Below are 25,651 nucleotides of genomic sequence, written 5' to 3' on the forward strand. Positions count from 1 at the left end.
TGCACCAAGCAAACCTATGTTTCAAGTAATGCCTAAATGGCCACACAACTTGTACAAGAACCAACCAACAATTATGCCAAAACATGAATTAACCAATTACAATACTATTTATCCATATCACATAGAATTTCCTCTCACCAAGTTTAATAACCTAAATATTAAACATTAATACAAACAAGTCACATATTTCATTATACCATTTCCAACTAAACTAAAAACATATCATATCTATTTCCTAATTTTTTAACCAATATGCCTCAAGGCACCATCACAAACATAAATTAAAACCAAAGTTCAGCTCCTTTCATGCCAAAATAGAAAGTGACCATACATGCACCCTATACACAAACAAAATACAACTTTCAATCACTTAACATTAACAATACCAAAGTACATTCCCATTTCATGCCAAATTAGAACATATCTATGCATATGCCATATGTGCAAACAAAATGCCAAATTCCTTTCACTTATCATTAACCATATTACCAATATAACCATCATAAATTTAACACCAAAACCCATTTCACATACTATGCTTATAACATCTTACTCAAAAATCAATCTATCATGCCATATAATCCAACAAAGTCTCACCTATTCAAACATTCCATAACATAATTGAACTTACCAAATACTTAAATAGTCCAACACATACCAAACTTAATAACCACATATAAGGCTACCATTTTAAGCCATGATCAAACACATCAACATGCCATCAAACACGTATACTTTATGCATCACAAGTCACATTTTACTTTTACAAAACACTTATATGCAATCGAACTCCTATTACATGCCACATAATCGAAATGAATTTAAAAGTCTACCAAAATGGAGGTCGAATAGTGTGATCTTCAAGATGGTCCGATTGCCGAGTCCCGCAAAATGAAAAATACATAAAATGAACAAAAGTAAGCTTCAAATAAGCTTAGTAAGTTCATATGTTCAAAACATATAACTTAACTTAAACTTTCCATAATTATAAATTAATACAGTTAACTAAATAGTTTCCCTGTTACCACAATTCATATCATCAGGTGACTTCATCATATACATAATGAATAAAATGTTTCATTCGATATAATTCAATCTCAATTGAAGATATATCATCATACCTTGCAGATATGCATCATACATCATAAATCTATACTTTATCACAATATAACATGTAACACCCCAAACCCCACCCAGACGTTATAGCCAAATCTAGAAATGTTACGAAGAAGGATTTTGAAACAAAACTTTCATGTTAAAACTTCACATATTAATTGTTCTAAAAGAGTCCACATTTTCGAAAAAACTTATTAGTCATTTATTGCCCTTTTAAGTAAAACGTAAATTTTAGCGGAAGTTTGTAAGTTGTTATAGATGAAAATCGAGTTGTGTTTTCAAAAACATTTGTTTGCGTAAAATTGTTGTTTGCCAAACATCGCAGTTTAAAAATCAAAACGCATCCAAAACAAAAATTATAAACAACAGTTCATAGAGTCCCAAAATTACAAGACTCTCAAAGAAAATCTCAAAAATTAAATAATTTAATAATTAAAAATAGTTTCCGGATTAGCGGTCTCCGCTGAGCCTCAGTCAGACCGACCCGCCTAGGCCTGAGGATTACCTGAACAGAACAGACAAACAGATGTGAGTTTTCAAAAACTTAGAGTGTAAACTTAACAAAGATATGCATGCACATAAATTAAGATTTCTCATGTAGCAGATTAGAAACGGGCATAGGTCCTTAACTGAATCAAATAATATTAGAACTGGATTATCATAATATACAGATATGCAAAGTCCTACCCCCATCCTCTACACATCATCTCTGACCATCCCAACAAACCATGTGGGGTATAAAACACCCACCCATCCCTACACACCATATAGTGTCTTTACGACACTTATCAGAATAGTTTGCAGTCAAACTACCAGTATACCGGTGAAATGTCGCCTCACTGAACACTTCCTCCACATATACAAATACAAATAACAGATAACAGATATAACAGAATTAACATGTCTCGCATGCTTATATACAGATAACATACATGTTATTACGAACCAGTCAAATCATACATATCAAATTCTAAATGCTCAAATTAGTCTATCAGAATAGCATATATCATGCATTAGGGTTTGCTTTGCTCTTATCGACCCTACAGAAAGCCCACAATTTATCAGAACGACGTGTGTGACCCTAGTGAAAGTTTCATAATTTTGGGCCCAAATACCCGTGTAGCCCACAAGGCCTGGCCCATGGACCACACACCCGTGTGGCCCACACGCCCACACACTCGCCCGTCACAAGGCAGACAACTTTTTTGGCTTTCGTCACACCTCATTTTCTCATGTTTTCGTTACACACTTGGTTCGTTTTTTTATGCAAAATCAACCCTAAGACTCCCTAACGTTGAAAATAACATTCCAATGACCAATTCAGTAAGCATTTACGAAACTCAAACACAGTTATTCCAAAAACGAAGCCTTACAACAACAATCAATGCATTTGCACACTTACCGACAATGAACAAGCACCAATTGTTTCTTACCTTTCCCCTAACCGAGAGTTAAACAAAAACCTCCATTAAAACACTAGTCAAGAAACATTAAAACCATACCTACACAAGACTTACCAGAACAAATGCAATCGAAAATTACACAAAAGAAGACGAATTGGAATAACAATACCAAAAAATAAGAGTAAAAGGTGCTTGATTTGAACTCGAAAGGAGAGAAAGAAAAGAAAACTGTACAGAGAGGAAAAGAGAGAATAGAAAAAAGTCAAAAAAAGAAACGGAGAAATTTTGGGAAATTCAAAATAAATAAAAATAAAAATTAATATTAACTAAAATCCCAACTCCCAACTCCCCACTAACCCATTAACCACATATCCCACCAAAACCAACATCAGATTCTCATCCAATAACCTCAGAGTTTCAGTTCCATCGAACTTCTATCAGGCAACCGAAACAAAAATTATCATCCACGCTCACACAGGGATTCAAACACAAGACATTAGGGTAAGTTAACACCTTACCACTTGAACCAGCAAGCTTTTTTTTGATATGAGTTTACCAAGAATATAACATAAGCCCACCTAAAAGGGATAAGGCTAAGACCAAAAATAACATATTTTTCAAAAGTAAAACTTAAACCTAAGACCTCAAACACTTACTCAGAACAGTTAACCACTAAAGTAGATATTCATTAATGACAGAATCCACATAAACAAAGTTAAATAAATCAGGGCATTAAATAACACTTTTACTAATCATCATTATTCAATAACCATATCGGTTTAGCCCGATGTGTAACACCCCTAAATTGGCCTAGACGTTATGGTCGAATCTGGGTGTGTTACGAATAAGGTTTTGAAATTATATCTTCTAAGTTAAAACTTATCATTTTATTAGTTTACCAATCAGAGTCTTAATATCCAAAAATACTTAAGTTTATGATCTTATTTGAAACCATTTTAAGTTATCAAGAATTTGCAATGGAAGTTTGAAAATCGTTTTATTCGAAGCTAAGCTCGTGTTTTCCAAAAACCATTTGTTTGCGTAAAGTGTTTTTTTCAATGTTGTGAGAAAAAATAAAAACAAAATCCAAATCCAAGAGTTAAAACCATATAGTCCAGAGAGTCCCAAAAATTACAAACTCTCAAGAAAAACCAGATTTTAAAATAAAATCGATATTACTAAATAAAAATAGTTTTCTGTCGAGTGGTCACCACTGAGCCTCTGTCGCACCGACTCGCCTAAGTCTGTGGATTACTTGAACAGAACAAACAAACAAATGTGAGTTTTCATAAACTCAGTGTGTAACCCAATAGAAATAGTCATGCAACAATCACAGAATTTCATGTATAGTTAGATACAGATTCGGACCTAAGTCCATAACAGTAACAAATATCAGAATCAGATAACATATCCGATGTACAAAATCCTACCTCCATCCTCTACACACCATCTCCGTCTATCCTATCACACTATGTGGGGGTTAAAAACACCCATCCAACCTTACACACCATATAGTGTCGATGCGACACATATTAGATATTAGCAGTAAAGCTACCAGAATATAGGTGAAAGGTCATTGTACAGACCACTTCCTCCACAAATACAAATCCCACCCCAAACAAAGATACAAAATACGGATGCAAAAATAACAAAATAAACATGCTTAACATGCTTGTATACAGATAAATACATGCTTAACAGTATAGTCAGGAATACATATCAGTTTCCTACTCAAATCAGACTATCAGATCACATGAAATAGGGTTTGGTTAGCCCTTGCCGACCTTACGGTAGGCCCACAGTCGATCGGAATGACCTGTGTGACCTTAAGGAAAATTTCAAAATCTTGGACCCATATGCCTATGTGGGCCCACACGCCCGTGTGGCCCACACGCCCATTTGGCCTACACGGCCTGGCCCAAAACCCACATGCCTATGTAGCATGCCCGTATGGGCACACACGCTCAATCTGGCCTAGCTCGTGTTGCTCACACGGTCACACCTTTGACGTCACACAGTCGTGTCTCACACACGGTCTCACATTCGACAGTCACATGACTGTGTGTCACACATAGCCAATCACACGGCCGGCCACACACCCATGTGGCGTTGATAAACCAAATTTTTGGCTTTTATCAGACCTTATTTTCTCGTGTTTCAAGTACACACCTGGTACGATTTTGATGCGAAAATAACCTCGAGCGCTTCTAAACCAAAAAACTAATACCCCAAACACCGATTTAGCAATCAAAATAGAAATTCACGATAGAAATTCAACAATGCCAAAAAACTCACCATTGACGATAAACCCCCTTTAATGCATACTAAGCCGATGAAGTGCAATTTTCTGCCTCACAACCTTCACCTAGTCACAAATTTCATCAATTAATCACCAATTAATGGCTACCATTTAACATCGTTAACATCTCAAAAACCAAATGTTAACAACAAACGAAGTTCTACTTACCAAGCTGATTAAAGAACCCCACAATTCCAGAAGCAGGATTGAACGACAGGTTCATGAACAGAATCGAAGAACAAAACAACGTTTTGCAGAGAAGGGGAAAAATGCCAGAAAGGGAAAAGAAAGGAAAAAACAATGTCAAAAAATTGAAGAAACTAAAGTCAGAGGGAATTTGGGAAGAGAGAGAAAAATAATAAAAATAAAAAACAAAAAAAATCCCACAATCCCCCAATTTTAGGCATAATCTCCTACTAACCCAGTCCCAACTACCCACTCTCTCATCCACTTGCATAGACTTCCAAACCCATTCAAACTCTCTTAAACAATCGAGACAAAAATTAACATCCATACTCGTGAGAGGATTCGAAAACAAGACCTCTAGCAAGCTAACTCTTTACCACTCGAACCAGCAGGCTCATTCTGATATGAGTTTACAAACAATATAACATAAGCCTACTTAGCAAGAATAAGGCTAAAATAAAAAATAACAGAATTTGCCAAAAGTAGGATTTGAACCCAAAACCTCATACACTTAACCACTGAAGCAGATACATATTTATGTTAGGATTTACAGAAACAGAAATAAATTATTTAGGGCGCTACATAATGAATAATAATGAACAGATACAGATACGCAATTATCCACCAAAAACACACCTGAATGCTCAAACAAGCTATATCATCCAAGAACACACTTGGGTTTTGAGTTGCAAGCCTATAGGCTAAACATCTCTCCAAAAACATGCCTGGGCACTAAGTGCCAAGCCCGCAGGCTATACATTCTCCCCCAGAAACACGCTTGAATCACTATGAATATAACTCGATAATCCGCAACAAATGCTGGACTCTCGTACAATCAATGGATACATATATCATCATCTCATCTCATGTCCCATACAGTGCACAAAATAACCCTATTGGCATGCCAATAGTATCCTATCCTATGTTCATTTGGGCTCAGTACATGTAATAGTATATCACTTTTCAATTGAATCCATTTTCTCACCTTTGTACCAATTTGCCACATTTAATTATACATTCAAACATTCCTAAAATACATAATTCAACATAAAAGTTACAAAAATACATAGAACCATACTGTATGGACTTACTAAGGCAAACAACAAAAGCAGAAGTGTCAGTGACTAATCTGTAATTTTCCCTTTTCCTCGATTATCTACTGGTTCTTGATCTATACAGTAATTTATTTCCAATTATTAGTTCCAAACACTTTAAATAATCTCATTTCGTGTATATGACAACTTTTATTCATTTTTCACAATTCCCCTAAAGTTTTACTTTTTATTCAATTTAGTCCCTAAAATAAAAACAACTAGCACTTTCACAATTGAACCTCATTTTTCATTCCAGTTTCAATTGTACCCTTCTACAGCCCACAAAAATTTGAATTTATCAAAATTTAATGCTAATTTTATCAACTTCTCATTTTAGTCCCTAAATGTAAAACTAACAAAAATCACTTAACAAGATAGTCTTTAAACATCTCTTAGCTTTCAAATATACCATTTTATATAAAAAATCTAAAATTCATCAATGGTAACTTTAACAAACTTCAACAGTTTTATGATTTAGTACCCGGTTTAGCTAGATAAAGCTACAACGATATCAAAAACATAAAATTTATGAAAAATGGACCTTAAATATATTAACATGCAAGGGTTGAAAGCTTCCATCGAACAACAATGGCCTCTTCTCTTAAGTTGAGCATTCAATCAAGAGAAATAAAATGCAGAAAGATGATGACCATATTCACTTTATGATTTAATTAATCTTTTACTTAACTATTAATATAATTTAACATGCAAAAACTAAAAACTTAGCCACTAATTGTCCAATACTATTAGAAAGTGGTGATTTTCCCTTTAAGACCTTAAAAAATACTAATTAAGCATTTAAGTTAAAAAAACCAATAGCGATTAACTTTACAATTTTTATGATTTAGTCCTTGTACCCTAATTAACCATCAAATTACTAAAATTTTTGGACCAAAATTGTAACACCCCATGCTCGACCTAGTCGCCAAGCCTAAATATCAAGGTGCCACACGACTGTTTCATGTCAAACACACCAAGAAAAAAACTTCATTTTCACTGAGTCGTCTCCCATTTTAACATTCGCACAGGTTTAGAGTCTATCTTAAGCTCTAGTTATCATCGTTGTATGTTAACATACATCAAATAGCCTTAAAATTATAATTAAACATGCATATGGTCCGTTTTAGCAAAACCTCAAAACATCAACGTGGATATCGATACTAAAGACATGGTATCGATATTTTGTTCAAAAGGTATCAATACTGCTTGGAAAATCGGTACCAAAATTGCTTACTGTTTTTCTCTTAATAACCCAAACTTCAAAAATTATTGGTACCCCTGCCAAAGTATCGATAATTCTTCCCAGAGTATCGATACACGAGATAAGATATCGATACTGAATCTCTATTCTATTTTTCTACACGTTTAAAAATACAGAGGTATTATTTTTAAAACACGAATATCGATACCTCTACTTTAGACCCAAAAAATACAACATTTTTAAGCATATAAGTCATTCCAACTTGTACCAGTTCAACATGCTATCCTATCATCATCAAATAAAAATCGAAATGACCATAATAATAGTTTCAAACATTAAAAGCAAATCTGAGCAATAGTCAACATATTACGAAATAAATCCCAAAATCTTAAGAATAATTAAATCATGGAGACAACTCAAAATATCATATTCAATATTAGCACAAAGACTATTACATTGCCTTATTCCCAAAACATAACCAAATAATAAACACCTACGAATAACGAAAATGGAATTGCTTGGGTCATCCCTTGGAAAGCCACACTGCTCACACCGGTACACAACTAATCTGCAAAGTTTAAAAAGGGAGTGGGTGAGCTTAACAAGATTAGTGAATGCCTAGAATAACTACCATACAAATAATTCATCAAGCATTAACGAAACAACCATATAACACAACCTCAACAGTTCCAACTTTAGTTTCATAATTTACTTACTCGTGCATTATTTTCTAGTTCTTATACATGGTAAACATATTCACTTTCAAGCATATACCATATTGCATATATAATCACCTAACATACAAGCATTTATCTCAATACCCATATAATCACATAACATTTAAACATATGTCACGATACTCGAAAACATCTTTATAGATAAATTGCATAATGGTCACATGTCACATAAACACATATCACAATACACATATGTTCATAATTTAGGATAATTTGCATAACAACCACATACTTATTTGGGCATACATCACATTACACATATATACATTTTAAGATAATTTGCATAGCAACCACATACTCATTTAGACATTCATCACATTACACATATATCACAATACACGTAATCATATTTATAGATAATTTGGCACTTGAGCTATGAAATGTAAAAGTGAGCTCTATCACCACTCATCAGATACGCGGATCTCCAACACACCAACCCTACTCATAGAGTCAAACATGTCCCAAAAGTGAAGTATAAAGCTAACACTCTCTTTATTTCCCCTCACATGTCCCGTTAAATGGAGCTTAGCTCACATTACCTTATCTCTCCAACATGTCCCTGAGCCTCAACGCCTAAAATCACTGTACATATAGGTGAGTACTCACAATCCTATGACATGCCAACTATATCCAACAGTTTCAAGATCACAAGGCCTAAATATCAGAAATCAAACACATATCACTTACTGATTATTCGTGCACTATCACTGCATATTTGCATCTTTAGCAAAACATTATCACTAACATTTAACATATACATAGCATGTACATGTTTACGCTTTCACAACAGTTAACATAACCACATATCACATGTTATAGCATCTAATCTCAATTCACATATTCACAAACACATAAGCACATTGTTTACAACATAACATATGTATGAGAAAGCTTACATTCAGAATTTAGAGTAAGGGTTTAAGCTACCACTAAATTCCCAAATAACACATTAAATCATGTCCGCAAGCAATTATTCCAAACACTCACGAATTACAGTTTCGCTGAAAAGCCGAAAGCTCAAAATAGCTTTTCCTTGCCTTTATCTCTACTCGTAGAAGGTTCTATCGAATCTGAAACTTGAACACAACAAAGTCACACAATAGTACATCCAAAAATTAGCCAATTACTCATTACAATCATACAAAATATAAGCCTAAACTAAGTTCTCATGTCACTGAAACTTATAACATAAAAAACTTTAAATTCGAATATCTCAACCTATACTTAATATTTTCGCCTAAAACCAATTATGTTCATCTTATAATTTGCTTACGACTAATTTTCAACCTTTAAACTACATAAAACTACTCAATTCATGATATCGACTTTTTCGACATGTTTTATGGCTATTTTTTGAAAATTCATTAAAACTTAAGAAATCTTTAAGGGAACTTCAAAGTAAGTTTAAAAACCTTCTAATCATGTTAAAACTAATTGAAAAATACTTTAAAACCATGTTTGTATCCACAAACCCAAAATTCACCATTAAAGACTCGATTTTTAGCTTTTATTTAAAACATGCGTTTCAATGGCTAAAAAGTCAGTTTAAAGGACTAAATATCATTTAAAACTCATAGAAAGTCGAATAGTTACCTTCGATAGAAGAAAAATAAACTTAGATGCTATTCCAAAAAGACCCATGTTTGGAGAAGATGATGTAGATGATGAAGTTTTTGAGTGATTTTCTTGGTTTTTATAGAGACTTATAACTTAAGAGATGATAGAAATCAAAAGGAATTAGGATTTGAAGTTAAAAATTGATTGAAATAGCAAGAGAGAATCAATGGATGACAAACAAAAATTTTTAGGCAGTTTTTACGTGAAATAACTTGGTGAAGAGAGATTATTTAGCTTGGATTTTAAAATTTGGTTAAATTACTTCATAAAAACTCTCAATTGACTCTTTTACAAATCAGCCCTATTTTTAAAATTAAAGGTATTTAAAAATCATTTTCAGAAATTGATTTTATTTTCTAAAAACCATAATTGAAAACATTACCAATATGACATGTCACAAAATTTCGAACAGTCTAAGGCTAAAATTCCTAAAATACCCCTAAAACTCTTAGACCCTATTTTAGGGTGTGACAAAAATTCAATTCACCTATATAAGAACTTTGTAAATATTTAATAATAATATTTACGAGCTCCATTTATGGAAACAAAGTCTCAATACCTCATTTTCCAAAGCCACTAACTTAAGGACCAAAAAACTTGTACTTTAACTATCTATCAAATTAGAAAAATTTATTAAATCAAATTTCACTATAACATTGTATTTAACTCATAAATATTAATTAATAATATTTACGGACTCGTCAGAATTGTGGTCCCGAAACCACTATTTTTGACATCACTGAAAAATGGACTGATACAATAACAATGTTTCTGTAGTGATAGGGGATGGTATCACTTCATGCGAAGGGGATGTAATTTAATGGTGAGATTGAGGGGATTCTATCGATCCTGTTTTCCTATCATGTTTATTCTCTAGTGTCGAAAAGTAAGAGCCAAACTGTTATTATAAAGCTGCTTGGTAGGAAAATTGGTTACGTTGCACTAGAAAACAAAATTTTGACCCTTTGAAAGCCTACCGACGATGTATATTTAATGGATCTGGAGAATGGTTATTCCGTGGCTCGTTTTAATTTTTTGATTGATTATTAGAAGGTGGTGATTGAGGGTCCATAGGTCATGTTTGGACATTATCTTACCTTCCAGCCTTGGACTCCTTTCTCCACATCATTGCCATATCCTATTTCTGTGATCGCTTGGGTGTGGTTACTTGGTTTACCTGCTGAATTTTATAACAAAAATCACCTTCGGGCTACTTGTGAAAGAATCGGTAAAGAATACCGATAGTGGGGCAAGGGTAGGGGTGTGAATGAACAGAACGTTCGATGAACTGTTCGTGAACCATTCATATAACGTTTATTTATGTTCTTTTATTAAGCTAAATAAACGAGTATGAACAAAAATATCTATGTTCGTTTAATAAACGATTGAACACGAACAAATGTGTGTTTGGTTCGTTTATGTTCATGAACAGGCTCATTTATTGACTTGTTTATTTATTAATAATATTTTCTTATAAAATATTAAATAATATCTCCCTCTATTTTTATATTTTAATTTCAACTCATTAATCTAGGAAATATATATATTATATTCGCAACCACTATTGATAATTTAACAAAACAAGTTATGGGTAGTGTGCTCTAAATGCTTTACTCGATTGAAATAAACAATAACATAAAACTTAAAAGTAATGAACGAAAAACTAAAAATATAATTTAAAAAACCTTAGCTATCGTACACTTTCTTTCATTATGACTAAGAATTGAAAGTAAAGTATAATTTCTTTTTCCCATATTTTTTGGTACGGTGCATTTTGATTTTTTTTAAAATTTTGAGTGAATCTCTTTCCTTTTTACTTTACTTTCTCTCTCGGCCAAAAACAAGAAAGTGAGAAGTCAAAACCGATTCAGCTTAATTTCATCTTCAACTCAAGAATCTGTTGCATCTCTTGATATATTTCATCGTTCAACTTCATCAGTCATCACAAATACTCGATTTTCATTTCCCAACGGTATGCAAAAGAGTTTGCTTTTCCTACTTTTGTTTAATATATTAGTAATATGAATATGCTCCTAAGATCCGACTTTTTCTAACAATATCTCCAAAATTGATGTTCGGGGAGGCTGCAAAGAGTTTGGGGGAGACATTTTCAGATCTTTATTTATGCTATACCATTCTCTTTTATCTTGTTTAATCAATTTATTTTAGTATAAATTAATTTTGAGACTTTTCAAGTTGGAATTATAATTTTGTAACTATTATTTTGCTATTATTATCTCCAAATTTAGCTTTATCAGATATTGCTTTAAACCTGATGCACATTGTTGTTGTTCATGCTTCGATGATATTTTAAAGATATTTAATATTATTAATGGTAAAAGAATATTATTTGAAATGGTGATCTATTACTTGTGTAGCCTATGTGTATTATTACTTTTATAGAGCTTGTTTATTAGATTTGGTGTTATCCATTAATAATGATTTAAGTTTTAATTTTTAGGTATGTCTTATAACTCGAAAAAAGGTCATTATTCCTATTCGTGTACTGATTCTTCATCACTGATGGGTGTCATTCAAGGAAATGAAAATTCCAATGCTTGAGATACTACTCATGGGAGACGAACCCCTGAGGAGGCTGAGTGTTTGGATGATATTGAAGATGCCACTTATAAGAGGAGGAATAAAAAGAAGACATCAATTGTTTGGTAGGAACTGGCCGTAGTTAAGCTTGTTGATGGGACCGAAAAAGTGCAGTGTAATCACTGTAAGATTAAACTTGCCAAGAACAAGGATGGTACAACTACACAATAAAAAAGGCATTTAGATGCTTATGTGAAACATCAAGTATCTTTAAAGGGAGAAGGCAATCTTTTTCTACCATCGCAAGCACCTAGATATGATAGTGCAAGTGGTATCCAAACTTGGAAATATGACCAAGAAAAGATCAGAGAAGTTGTTTCTCACATGATAATGGTTCATGAGTTGCCTTTTGCATTTATTGAGTATGGGTTATTCACTTTGTTGATGAAAACTACAAGTCCTCACTATGTAATAATTTCTCGTGCTATAGCCAAAGCTGATTGTTGGACAAGTTATGAGGTTGAGAAGAAGATGTTAAATGGGTTGTTGAAGACAGTGGATAGGATTAGCATTACAACTAATATGTGGAAGTCGGGTCAAAAGATTCAGTACATAGTCTTGACAACTCATTTTGTGGACTCAGATTGGAATTTGCAGAAAAGAGTTTTGAACTTTGTTGGTGTACCTCCTCTACATAGTGGAGTGGTTGTATATGACGCATTGTACAAATGCTTACAAGACTGGGCTATTGAAGGAAAAATGTGCTCAATTTCTATGGACAACGCTTCTTACAATGATGTATCTGTAAGGATTTTGAAAGATAGCCTTTCATTTCATAAAAGGCTTCCTTTGAATGGGAAATTGTTTCATGTCCGTTGTTGTGTAAACATCTTGAATCTATTGGTACATGATGGTCTTTCCGAAATTGAAGATGTAATTGATAATGTAAGGGAAAGTGTGAACCACATTACAACATGCATTGTGCGTTTGACTATGTTCGGTGATATTGTTAAACAACTTTAGTTGCCCCAAAAAAGGTTGATTTTAGATTGTTGTACAGGGTGGAATGCAACATATGCTATGTTGTCATGTGTATTGGAGTTTAAGGACGTATTTATGCGGTATGTTCAACAAGATGCAAGTTATAAGTATTTGCCATGTGATGAAGATTGGGTGAGGGTTGAGGAAGTTTGTTCTTTCTTGGCACTTTTTAATGAAGTTACCAACATTATCTCAAGTAAAAATTTTGAATATATCTAGTTTTATTTCATTATTTATTAATTTTCATTTATGTTATTTAATTTAATACATGGTATTTCTTTTATAAATATTAGGTTCTGAATATCCAACTTCAAATTTGTTTTTTTCCTGAACTTTAGAGTATCAAAGGGTTATTGATGGAGAAATATTTGAGTGTGGAACTTTGGATAAGACAAATGGCTGATAAAATACAAATAAAATTTGATAAATATTGGGGTGAATGCAATTTGCTGATTTCTATTGGTGCTATACTAGATCCTAAGAATAAGATGAAATTGATTGACTTTCAGTTTTCGTGTTATTTATTCTAAAGAGGAAGCTCCTAGACAAATTCTTAGTCTATATGAGCTTTATAAGGAATATGTGGATGAATATGCAATAACTAATGTTGGTACATCAATGGAAAATGATTTGCAAGGAAGTGGTGTCAATAATGCTTCTATCACTAGTAAAATAGGTAAGTGAAAAGTTATGACTGGGAGGTCCAAGTTTGAGAGATATATTAGGAGTGTTGACACAATTGACAATGTTAAGTCTGAACTAGATATATACTTGGAAGGAGTGTTCATTTGAAAGGAAAACTGTGGTGATTTTGATGCCTTGAGTGGTGGAAGGTTAATAACCTTAACTTTTGAATTTTATCAAAAACGGGTTGTGAAATCTTGCCTATTCCTATTACCACGGTGGCTTCAAAATCTACTTTTAGTGTTGGTGATAGAGTGATTGATGCATATCGTTCATCTTTAGAAACCGATACGGTGCAAATGTTACTTTGTGGTTTCAATTAGTATTGGAACTTTTATGGGTTGAAAAAGAAAGCCAAAGTGAGAAATTTTCAAGTGTTTGTTCTATTTATTTAATATTTGAAATATTATTTAATTTGGTCATCTAATTTTAATTTTTTTGTAGAGAAAAGTAGAAATTAAAGAGATTTCTTTACTTTGAAGTTAGAATTTTGAAGAATTTCAAAGGTACTTAATTTTGAGGTGTGTACATTTTGGGGTGGTGTTTATGAGAAGTCAGTAAGCATTTTAACTTGGTTGGTGTTTGTCCAATAGTTTTGTATGAATTTGTTTTAAACTTTTCTGATTTGATTATCTTTGTAAGGCAATTTTACATTTTAATTAGTTGTACCTTTTATAACCTTATTTTCTTTAATAAATAATAATAATGGATCAAACAAAAGGTTTTTATGTTGTTGTCTTATTGAATTTTATGGGTGAAACTCATGAATTTTTTGATTTGGTGTTTTTTGGATATGGTATCATTGGATTCATTGCAAGGGAATGTGCTATTTATGTTGTCACCTTTTCTAGTTGGTGTTTACTTGTAACGCCTCGAAACTGGCCCAGAAGTTTTGGCCGAATTTCGGAGATCACATTGATCACCGAAATGATTGTAGAAAAATTTTAGTTTAACAAACCGAAAAACATTGCAGTATCTAAGTTACGTAAAATTCTAAAATATAAAATCCTGATATTTCAAAAGAAAATACAGTCCCAATGACACTTACGTGCCTAAAACACAAAATTCTGTGCCACAATTTTCAAAATAGTTCTTACAATTCAAGGTGTTTAATTATAAACTCAAAAATTATTAAAATGCTATTAAAGCCTATTTTTAACCGTGACTGTCCGACACCTCCGCATACCAAGTCCAGCATCAGAATTCAGAAATGTACCTGCAAGGGGAAACACTATGGGGTGAGCTACATAAGTTCAGCGTGAGTTCAAAACGTATCTAACAACGAAAATATAGATAAAAAACCAAACATTAGTTCGATAACGAAAAGTACTTATAGAGATACGCAGAAACAGAAAGAAAATTCGGAACCAACGTCCCAAACAACCATAACAGTCAAAGCACACCAAATCACACACAGAATACTCAAAGGATAAAACCATCAACGGGTCGATACAATAATACTTATCATTACAATCACAAATGTCATCACGCTAACACCTCAATACGCGCAGAATTAGTCATTAATGTTATGACGAAGAGACAGATTACAGATAATTAGCTCACATCTAGATGCATATGATTGCAGTCAAGTATTAAAAACCCACCCATCAGCCAAAATACCACTCCATCCCCCGATCACACCCCAAAAGAGCTGTTTAAGCTCATCCAAGCAAACACACCACATAGGACCTCAAAAGGCCCATCCAACCCTACACACCATGTATGTGGACTAAGCCACTCAGATGATAATATAAAGCAAAGCTGGCGTATATGCAATATACTGTATTGTGGTAAACTGCTGTACAAACATGTTATAGTTTAAACTGCCAGATCAAATAATAGTACATAGCAAAGCTGACGTACATGTGAAAGTGCGATAAACTGCTGTACTGATAAGTTGCAGTTAAACTACCAGATCAGATAATAGTACGCAGCAAAGCTGATGTACAAGTGGTATAGTACGGTAAACCACTGTACTGATAAGTTACAGTTAAACTGTCAGATCTGATGAGAATCAATCTTCCTTCTCTTCATAACCAACCCAAAAATTACTTTATGCAAGTGAATGTATGCTTACAACCTCATAAAAAAAATGAACACATCCACAAAGAGTCAGACAGAAATAGGCATGCACACACTCAACTAAATGGGTTCAAAATCAGATGTCTCGCACAATAGTGACAAATAACACATAATCCGAAGCTCAGATCAGAGTCTTAATTACCCTCGCTAAAGCCTAGTCAAGGGTCGGAACACACAGACACATTTTTAGATAAAAAACATACACAGAACTAAAATTGGTGGCTTAGGGCCACACGGCCGTGTGCTCTGGCTGTGTGGAAAAGCTTAGGTCGTGTGGGGGTGAACACGTCTGTGTGGGAGGAGGCACACGCCCGTGTGAGCCAGGAACATGGCCATGTGAACAAGCTGTGTAACTCTCTATCCATTTGTACTAAAATAGAGTACAGGGTAGACACAACCGTGTAAGGGTCTCACACGCCTGTGTTCCCATCAGACAAGGCTGTGTGTCCAGAACACACGCATGTGTGGGATCTCTAAATCCCCAAATTAGCCACACGATCGTGTGGTACCAAATCACTAAAAGTCTAATTCCCAAACACACACGCCCATATGCCTAGGGGATAAGGCCATGTGAAAATCGACTAATTTCCCCAAATCAGCCACACGGTGGCCCAGGCTGTGTGGTACCCATATTAGCCCGAAAACCCTAAACCCCAATTGCACACAGTCTTGTGAACCGCCCGTGTGGGGGCACACGCCCGTGTTCACAAAACCACACCAAAATTGTCTGAAAGTCTTATTTTTCGATCACTAAAATGACCCCTAATCAAAGTATTTCAGAACATATCCATAACCCACCCAATTTCATGTAATTGCAAATAGCACAAACCTCAAATGCTCAATTAACCAGACACACCCAAAGAGGTCGACAAGTTTTCACAGCAAAGCCGTACCAAATTACACTGAATTGAATTAAAAAAAAAGGAATCATAAAAGAAAATGAAAAGTTTTGAATCCCACACCTGATTTGCAACCAAGATGCTTAGAAACCAATCGACACACGTTGACAACCTCGATACAAACCCAAAGCTTGTCGAAACCAAAAACAAAACCGTTCTTTTCTTTTTCTTTTCAAAAGACGCAAGAAAAACCAAAAATATAAAAAGAAAAAAGAAAGAAAAGAGAGAAAAAAAACGATGGAGAATGAGCCAAAATAAAAATAAAAATAAAAATAAAAATAAAAATAAAAATAAAAATTAAGAAAAATAAATAATTATGTCTTTTTTTTTACTTAAAAAAATCTAATAGTTACAAAATAAAAATACCTCTCCAAAACGCACACATAAGGAATTGAACCTAGAACCTAAAGGTACACTAACACTCAACTAACCACCAGACCAACAGACCCATTCTAACACTAAAGCGCGGACACTATTCCAAATGCACGACCTACTCACTGACCCTTACTTAGAATCTCAAACTTCTAACCCCAAAAATTGGGGTGTTACATTACTGCAACATTTTTGGTGTAATCTTTTTGAATTGCTTCTCTTGTAATATGTTTGTTTTGAATCGATCAGACTACTTGTTTGCAACTTAGCTTTTTTATGATATTACAAATGCCTCCTTCAAATTTAGAACTCAACAATTCTCAGGTTGAAATGTAAGTTTTATTTAGTTGGTTTTGTTTTATTTAATTTTATTTATTGTTTGTGTAGTTAACATTTGTGAACATATAAACAAACATGTTCATGAATGTTAAATGAACATGTTCGTGAAAGCTAAATAAGTCGAGCCCGAACACACCAAATAATAAACAAACCGAGTTCGAACATGATATTAAAATTTTAAATGAACACGAACCGAACATGAACAACTTCAAAAATAAACAAACGAACATGAACACAGCCTTGTTCGTTTGATCCCGGTTCATTTACACTCCTAAGAAAGGGGAAAGATTGCTCGTTTAGTTGTCTCTTGACTTGCAGAATCCACTTGTTTCTAAGTCACAAATGGATATTTTCTTACAGCGGGTGGAGTATGAAAATATGCCACTTATTTGTTTTAATTTTGGCATCTACGGTCATATACAAGATGCTTGTGCAAAAGAGGTTATGTTGGATAATGTTCAACAGAAGCCAGAACCATCTACTAACTTGTAATAGTCCGTTTTTAGTGAAACCAAAACAGTGGTTTTGGGACCACAAATATAAAGAGTAAATTATTATTTTATTTTTATTTTAACTTCTATGTGATGTTAATAGGGTCATATTAAAATTTCGTTAAGAAAGTTTGACGTTTGCATGCTTAATTAAGTGAAAAGAACTAAATTGTAAAAGGTGCTAAAGTGGAGTTCTATTTGTTAAAAGGACTACATAACTATGAAACTTTAAAGTGAGAGGGATTAGATGGTAATTAGACCATTTAAATTGTTAGTGGACTTTTATGGACACAAATTAAGTGATTTTAAGTTAAAATGTAAGGTTAATAAAGTAATTTAATTAATACGCTAAAGAAAAATAAGTAAAAAATAAATGTATCATATTCTTTAGTTGATTTTCCCCCAAAATTTTGATGAAGGAGAAGCCATAGCTGTGGTTTGAAGCTTCAGTCACTTATAGAGCTTGCATGTAAGTGATTTTGATCTCGTTTTTAATGAATTCTATGTTTTTGAAGTCGTTGTAGCTTAACCTTACTAACCTAGGGATCAATTTGCAAAATTGTTAAAAATTTAGAGTTGTGTCATGAATAATCTTGTGTTATTTTTGATGTTTTGTAACACCCCAAACTTGGCCTAGACGTTATGGCCAAACTGGCGATGTCACATGGAAAGGGATTTGAAGACAAGATTGTCGAGTTGAAAAACCGTTACAGTAAGTTAGCTTTTATTTAATTCGAAAAAAAAAACTAGTTGATTTGCTTTAAAACTTGTCTCTTAGCAGAAGCTTTTGTAACCAACTAATTTAGGGAAAATCGTTTCTATTTACGAAAAACCTTAGTTTTTAGAAAAATACCATGTTTTGCAGAGTTGCAGTTAAAAAAATTCGTAAAAAATAGTATAAAGTCTCAAATTTTAAGCCAACCAGTCCATAGTCCAGAAGATACATCAAAAACCCCATGATTATACCTCACAAAGTTTATTATACCTAACGATTTACATTTTCATTACTTACACCGTTTCTTCTATGAGAAAGTAGACTCAATAAGCTTTAATTCCATATTTTATTCATCCTCTAATTTGATTTCCACAATTTATGGAGATTTTTCAAAGTTAGCCTACTGCTGCTGTCCGAACAGCAAGCAATTTTAGCTTTTCGCCGAATCCCCCTTTTTTTACGTTTCGGGTACACACCTAGTTTTGTTTGATGCTAAAACAGTCCCCGAGCATTCCAAAGCCTATAATCAAGACACTCAACATCAATTTAACAGATTTACAAGCGAATTGACAAACAAGAACGAACAGAAACCCAACTTACTAACAACGATAACCCTCCGGTTAACTATAGTTAAGACGAGAACACTGAATTCACCAGTCTGAGCTTCCCCCTACGCCCAAATCGTAGAGAAAAAATATTACCACTTTAGTTGTTAAGAGATTCATGACAGAAACGAAGAGAAACACTTACTGAAACTAAGCGAGCACTAATCGCGTGCGAAAACGAAGGAAAATAAATGGATTAGGGAAAAATCAAGAAGAAGAAAAAAAAAGAAAGATGGAAAAACTCAAAGAATTTTCGCGAGAGGAGAGGGAGAAGAATAGACGGCAGAGTTTTTTTTAGAAAAGAGAGTCAAAATTTGGTTATGGGAAAAAAATAAAATAAAATCTTGATAACCCCCAAAATCCCTTAATCTTCTCCTCTAATTCCCACTACACATCCACTACTCAGATTCCTCCTATTACACAACTCTATCCCGACATCTGAGCCAAAAATAATACCCTTTCCTGTATAGGGATTCGAACACAAGACCTCCACCATAATAACACACCATTTAACCTCCAGACCAGCATGCTCATTCTAATGTAATTTACCCAACAATTAAATAAAAGCCTACTAAACAAGAGTAATGCCTAAATCATTCACAATACCAAAATTTGCCCAAGCGAAGGCTTGAACTTGGGACCTCTCAAACAATTCTAGAACACATAACCACTAAAGCTGATAGATATTTGTGTCATATTTTCACAATAATGAAATTAGAAATTTTAGGGTGTTACATGTTTAATGGTATATTATGAGTCCTTGTTGATAAATAAACAAGTTTTGTAAAGTAATTTTTGATGAAAATAACATTTAGGGACTTGTTTGTAAAATTTGTAAAAGTTCAAGTTAAATTCATGAAATGATGGTTTGTTTGAGTTGATATAGGCCCCTAATGAAATCAGCTAGCTTGAATGAGGGATGAAAATGTTTAAATTTCAATTTATGAGCTTAAGGACTAAAATGTGAAAAGTTAAAATGTTAGGGGTAAAATAGTAATTTTGAAAAAAATATGAAATGTGAAATAAATTGAATGCTAGGGTTATTAAATGAATTAAATTTATCTATTTAGATCAAGATAGACCAAGAACAAATTTAGATTAGGGAAAAGCTAAAGCCTCGAATTAGTCAGTTCCGTTTCTACTCTCTAATTATCGAGGTAAGTTCGTATGAATAAATATTGTTTTAATGTTATTTTTCAATTACATTATATTATGTTAGTTGGCATATAATTGAATGATGACTATCCAACAATGCCATGATGGTTATCGAGTCTCGGTTGAACCTTAGGAATTCGTAGGATACAAATGACATGTCATTAGAGATTTCATGTTTTGGGTGTTGGTCTTGAATGTCCTATCGATGGCTGAGGTCCTGCATTTGTTGCAGATACTCCACAGCTCATGTGAGCAGCATCATGTAACATTATAACCCATAGCTCGTGTGAGTAGGCCCATCTCACAACTCGTGTGAGCAACGATGTAAAGGAAAGGTTACAGTTATATGTAAAAGCACACTTCGTGTGAGCTTTCCCGAGTATTCGATGATATTCTAAATGGTTCAACAGACATGAAAAGGAAATGAATGGTAAGTGTTCAAATGAACTATGTCATGCATTTATGAAAATGATTGAAATTGTAAGTTTCCAAATGAAAGTATGTTTATATTTATGGAAATGTGAATGACTCAAATGATGTGTGTTTCCATGGAAATGAATTACCATATGCTATATTCAATTGAATTATGTGTAAATGCACTAACTTGTGTATTAATGATGGTGCTTAGGCTTGTGCGAAGCTTGTGGTTGGATTACATTATGCTTATACTTATGTTATTTAGATGCAATGGTAAGTTGTATTTCATGTTTTACGAACTTACTAAGCATTATGTGCTTACGTAGTTTTCTTTCCTATGTTTTATAGATAATCGGAAGCTCGTTCAGTTTGGAAGCTCGTTGAAGATCTATCACACTATCCAACATATATATCAGTAGTTTTTGATGTTTTGGCTAAGGTTATAATGGCATGTATAGGTGGAATTGTGTTGGTATCTATTTGAATGTTAGTTGATGATTTTAGCATGTATAAGTTGTTTTGGTACCATTTGATGTTGGTTGGATTGTGTCATGTTGGTACTTTTGGTGCCCTATTAGTATTAATGTGGCTATATATTGATGCATGTTTGAATAACCAAAATGGTATGTGTTGATTTGGTTGCAATATAACCAAGTTTTGGTATGTTTGAGATGGTATTGAGTTAAATATAATTGATGAATGAGAAGAGGTATATATGCATATTTAGGTAAGTTTGAATATTTGCATTTGAGGTGCCTTGTATGACACATTGGTTGAATGATCTTGAACTATTGAATTGGTCATTTCATGTAGGTTTTGGTCATATTTTGATACCTCGTTTATGTACACCAAAGGCCTTTAGGTGGTTGCAAGTTTTGGTGTTGAAAATGGCTTGAATTTGGGCAAATTCATGTCCACATAGCCTGACAACATGGCCATGTGTCCCTGTAGGTTTTAGTGCACATAAGTCAGGTAGTTACACGGCCTGACACACGAGCATGTGACTTGGCCGTGTAACCCTACTCAGTGAGTTACATGGGTGAGGACATGGGCTGGGTCACGGCCGTGTGTCCCTATTTCGATTGTTACACGGCTTGAACATATTGTCATGTGATCCTTGCAGTCCAATTTTTCTAACTTTTTCTTATACTTTCCGATTGTTTCCAATTTGGTCCCGAAATGTTTCTAAGGTCTTTCTAGGGCATTGACAACTTGATTAAGGGACGTTAAGTATGTGATTGAATGTATTTATATTTTGTTTGCAATGATGTATAAAATTAATGTATTAATGTTCCGTTTGTATGGTAATGCTTTGTAACCCTATTTCGATGACAGATACGGGTTAGGGGTGTTACATAACTCATTTGAAAAAGAGTGGTTTGGTAAATAGAATGTTGTCAAACAATGGCAACGAAACTTGCCCAAGTTAGGAAATTCAAATAAAGACAGGAATAGATTTATCTCCTGATTCTTTGGGCAATAATTTAGTAGGTGAAAAGTTGGAAGAAATGAGAAATGAGCCTTCGGGTTTTACAGGTTAACCAAGATAATGATTTAACAGGCCTAAAGGTAAAAGGGTAATACGACCCAACATGGGACTGGGTATATGAATCATGAGGTGATGGTCGGTGGTTTTAAATGATGAGACTTAAGTGGAATGGGTTGGGAATGATTAGGTGCAGTGGACAAGTGAGACTAATAAATGATGTTTCTACTTTGGTCCCCAACAGGTACATAATTTTAGTTAGAAATCTTGGTATTGTATGCGTGGTTGAGACTATTTGGATCCTACCAATAATACTGTTATACATATTGATAAAAAATCAAACCTAAATGTTGGATCTGGTTTTTCAAGTAATTGTGTGTTTAACCTAATTACAATGGCCTTTATATAGGCTCAAGTTGGAATATTAAAGTGCCTAAATTATCCTTGAAGTCTTTATAGTTCGATTAGGATAAATACACCTAATTTCTCTCAAAAAACGTAATTAAAACGTTCATGAATTTTTAGGCTGCGTAGGGGGTATGTCGCGATGCCGAAAGGCCATGCCTCGACATCGAGGGTAGTTTCACTCCAAAACTTGTTTTTAGCTTCTGTCTTCAATGTTGAGACATCAGTATCTTGGTGCCGCGACATAGGCATTATTTTTGGCCTGAATAAGCATCTTTAGCTCCTAACTGGACCTACAAGACTATGCCACCTTATTTAGATATATAAAATGTAATAAAACTACTAGAAAGCATAAATTACTACTTTAAGTATGAAAACCTAAATATATACTAAGATGCTTTGATTTAACTATCAAACAAGCTAATGTTATGTGTAAAAAGAATGAAAATAATAGTGTATTTGATGGCAGATCACACCCTTACACTTAACTTATTGCTTATCCTCAAGCAACCAAAACAAATATATTAAAAAATGAGAAAATAAAAAAAATTAAAATGAAAATGACTTAATTTCTTTCTTTAAACAAGTTAGAGTTAGTGAAGATGAATGTAAATAAGAACCTTACACCTAAACTCTCCCTCACACTTAACTTTTTGCTTGTCCTCAAGCAAACCAAGTCTAGACACATAGCATGCAATAAGAAAATGTCCCTTGGATTTTATTACTACTAAGAACATGATTGTAAAAAAATTAAAGGTATAATAAATCTTATCGCACATGTAACTTAACCTTGATAGTTTGGTGTATTGAAAATTTTTAAAGTAAATAAGCATTAGTTTACAAAGTTACATTACTAACAAATTAGAAATAATTCTCATGACCAAATGTTTAACAATATCACCATTAAGAGAAATAAAACAGATATGTAGCAGACACAATCATGTAAATAAAAAACATTCATTAAGTAAATTGTTAGCAATTTCGGAAGATTATGCACAAAGAACGCTTATGTAGCGCCCCAAATTTGGGCTTAGATGGAAATAGGTCTTGAGCGTGGGATCACATAAAAATTTATGCGTGCAAGATAACGACATAAATGAATGCCTGCTTCAGTAGTTAAGTGATTTAGGAAGAGTTGGGAGCGTTGGAGAAGTCCTAGGTTCAAACCTGGGCTTTAGCAAAATTTTAGATTTTTGTTCTTAAGTGAATCTTGGCCTTAGCTTGAAGGCTTTATAAATATTTTTTGTGAAATCATGACACAAAAAGAGTCTGTGGTGTAGTGGCAAGGTGGCGACATAGGTGTGGCAAAGAGGTGGCATCACAGGTGTGGTAAGGAGGTCAGAGGTTCAAGTCTCACTGCATGCAAATGGGATTATTTATTTTGCTCATGTAGAGGCAAGAGTTGGTGTTGGATTTAAACTCTGTGTTGGAGAGTTTGAATGGGTCAAATGAGTGATTTAAGGAGTGGATCATGGAGGATTGGAGGAGTGATTTTAGGAGGAAAAAGGGGAGTTTGAATTGAAGAAGGTTGTTGCCGAATCTGCTAAGGGGGACTTTGGAGTATGCATTTTTTCTTTCTTTTTCTCTTTTGCAGAAACTAAAACTGACCATTCGGGTCATTCTTTTTCTGTATCATTTCCATTCACTTTCTTTCTCCTTGGCTGAACCTAACATTTATTTTTTTTCTTTGTCTCTTTTCTTCTGCAGTCGGATTCCTTCATAGCCTAGCCGAACCTTCCTTTTGTTTTTCTTATTTTAACTTCTGTTCATCTTCTATTCTGGGCTGGCTGAAAATCACTGTGGTTAATCCTTCTCTACGTCGATCTACTGCAAAGGTTCTGACTAACGGTAAGTGATCAAAAGCTATTCTCTGCTTTTCTTTTAAAACCGAATGTACCTGTGTTCTCTATTCTTTCTCAAACCAAATAACCTTATTGATCGCCTGTTATTTCATTTCTCATGTACTACACTCATTGCGATTCAAGGGGGTTCCTTGGAAGTGCAGAGGCATTCAAGTTTCTCCTTTCATCTTTCAATTGAATTTTTGAAGGGGGTAAGTTGGCTTGTTCGTCGATGGTGCTGCGTTTTAATATTGGGGTCTTAAGTCTTATTCTTGTAAACAACCCAGTCTTATAGGTTTCTTTGTTCAGGAAAATAATCGGTGAGGTCCTGAGATCGATTCCAAATTGGCGATCCAAAGGCATTAAGCAATTCTCATTCGTTCAAGGTGAGTAGTGTGACGATTTGGGTTTAAGTGTTGTGAATGTTAATGGAATGGCTAACCAAGTACCTTAATCGAATATAGGTTCTATGCTCATGGGCTATTGCGTTTTTCTTCAACAAGGTGTGTACACACACCACTCAAATCGTAGATCGGCAAATGCCGAAATCCCGAAATGCCGAAAAGCTGAAAAGCCGAAAGTACAGCTACGACTATCACACGAGTGCACGAACGCGCGTGTGGATAAGTCAATACAACGACAGAGGTCACCACGAGGGATCTCGTGGTCTTAGGCTATTTTTAGGCCAAATGGACCGAAATGGTCAGAGTGGGCCCAATAGGCCTGTGGGCCGTACGCGAGTATAATTTTCTTGGATGGATAGGAAATAATGAGTCGGCCATGACGATCGCAGGGCCAACGACATTTTTGGGCTTAGTGGGCCACACGAACGTGTGGACCCACTTGGGCCTATTTACACCATTATGACCAATTAGATTATCTGTGTCGCTCGAGGCGACTGTAGACCTTTGAAAAGGTTGTTAAA

The sequence above is a fragment of the Gossypium raimondii genome, chromosome 2 (assembly GCF_025698545.1).
Source record: "Gossypium raimondii isolate GPD5lz chromosome 2, ASM2569854v1, whole genome shotgun sequence".
NCBI lineage: Eukaryota > Viridiplantae > Streptophyta > Magnoliopsida > Malvales > Malvaceae > Gossypium > Gossypium raimondii.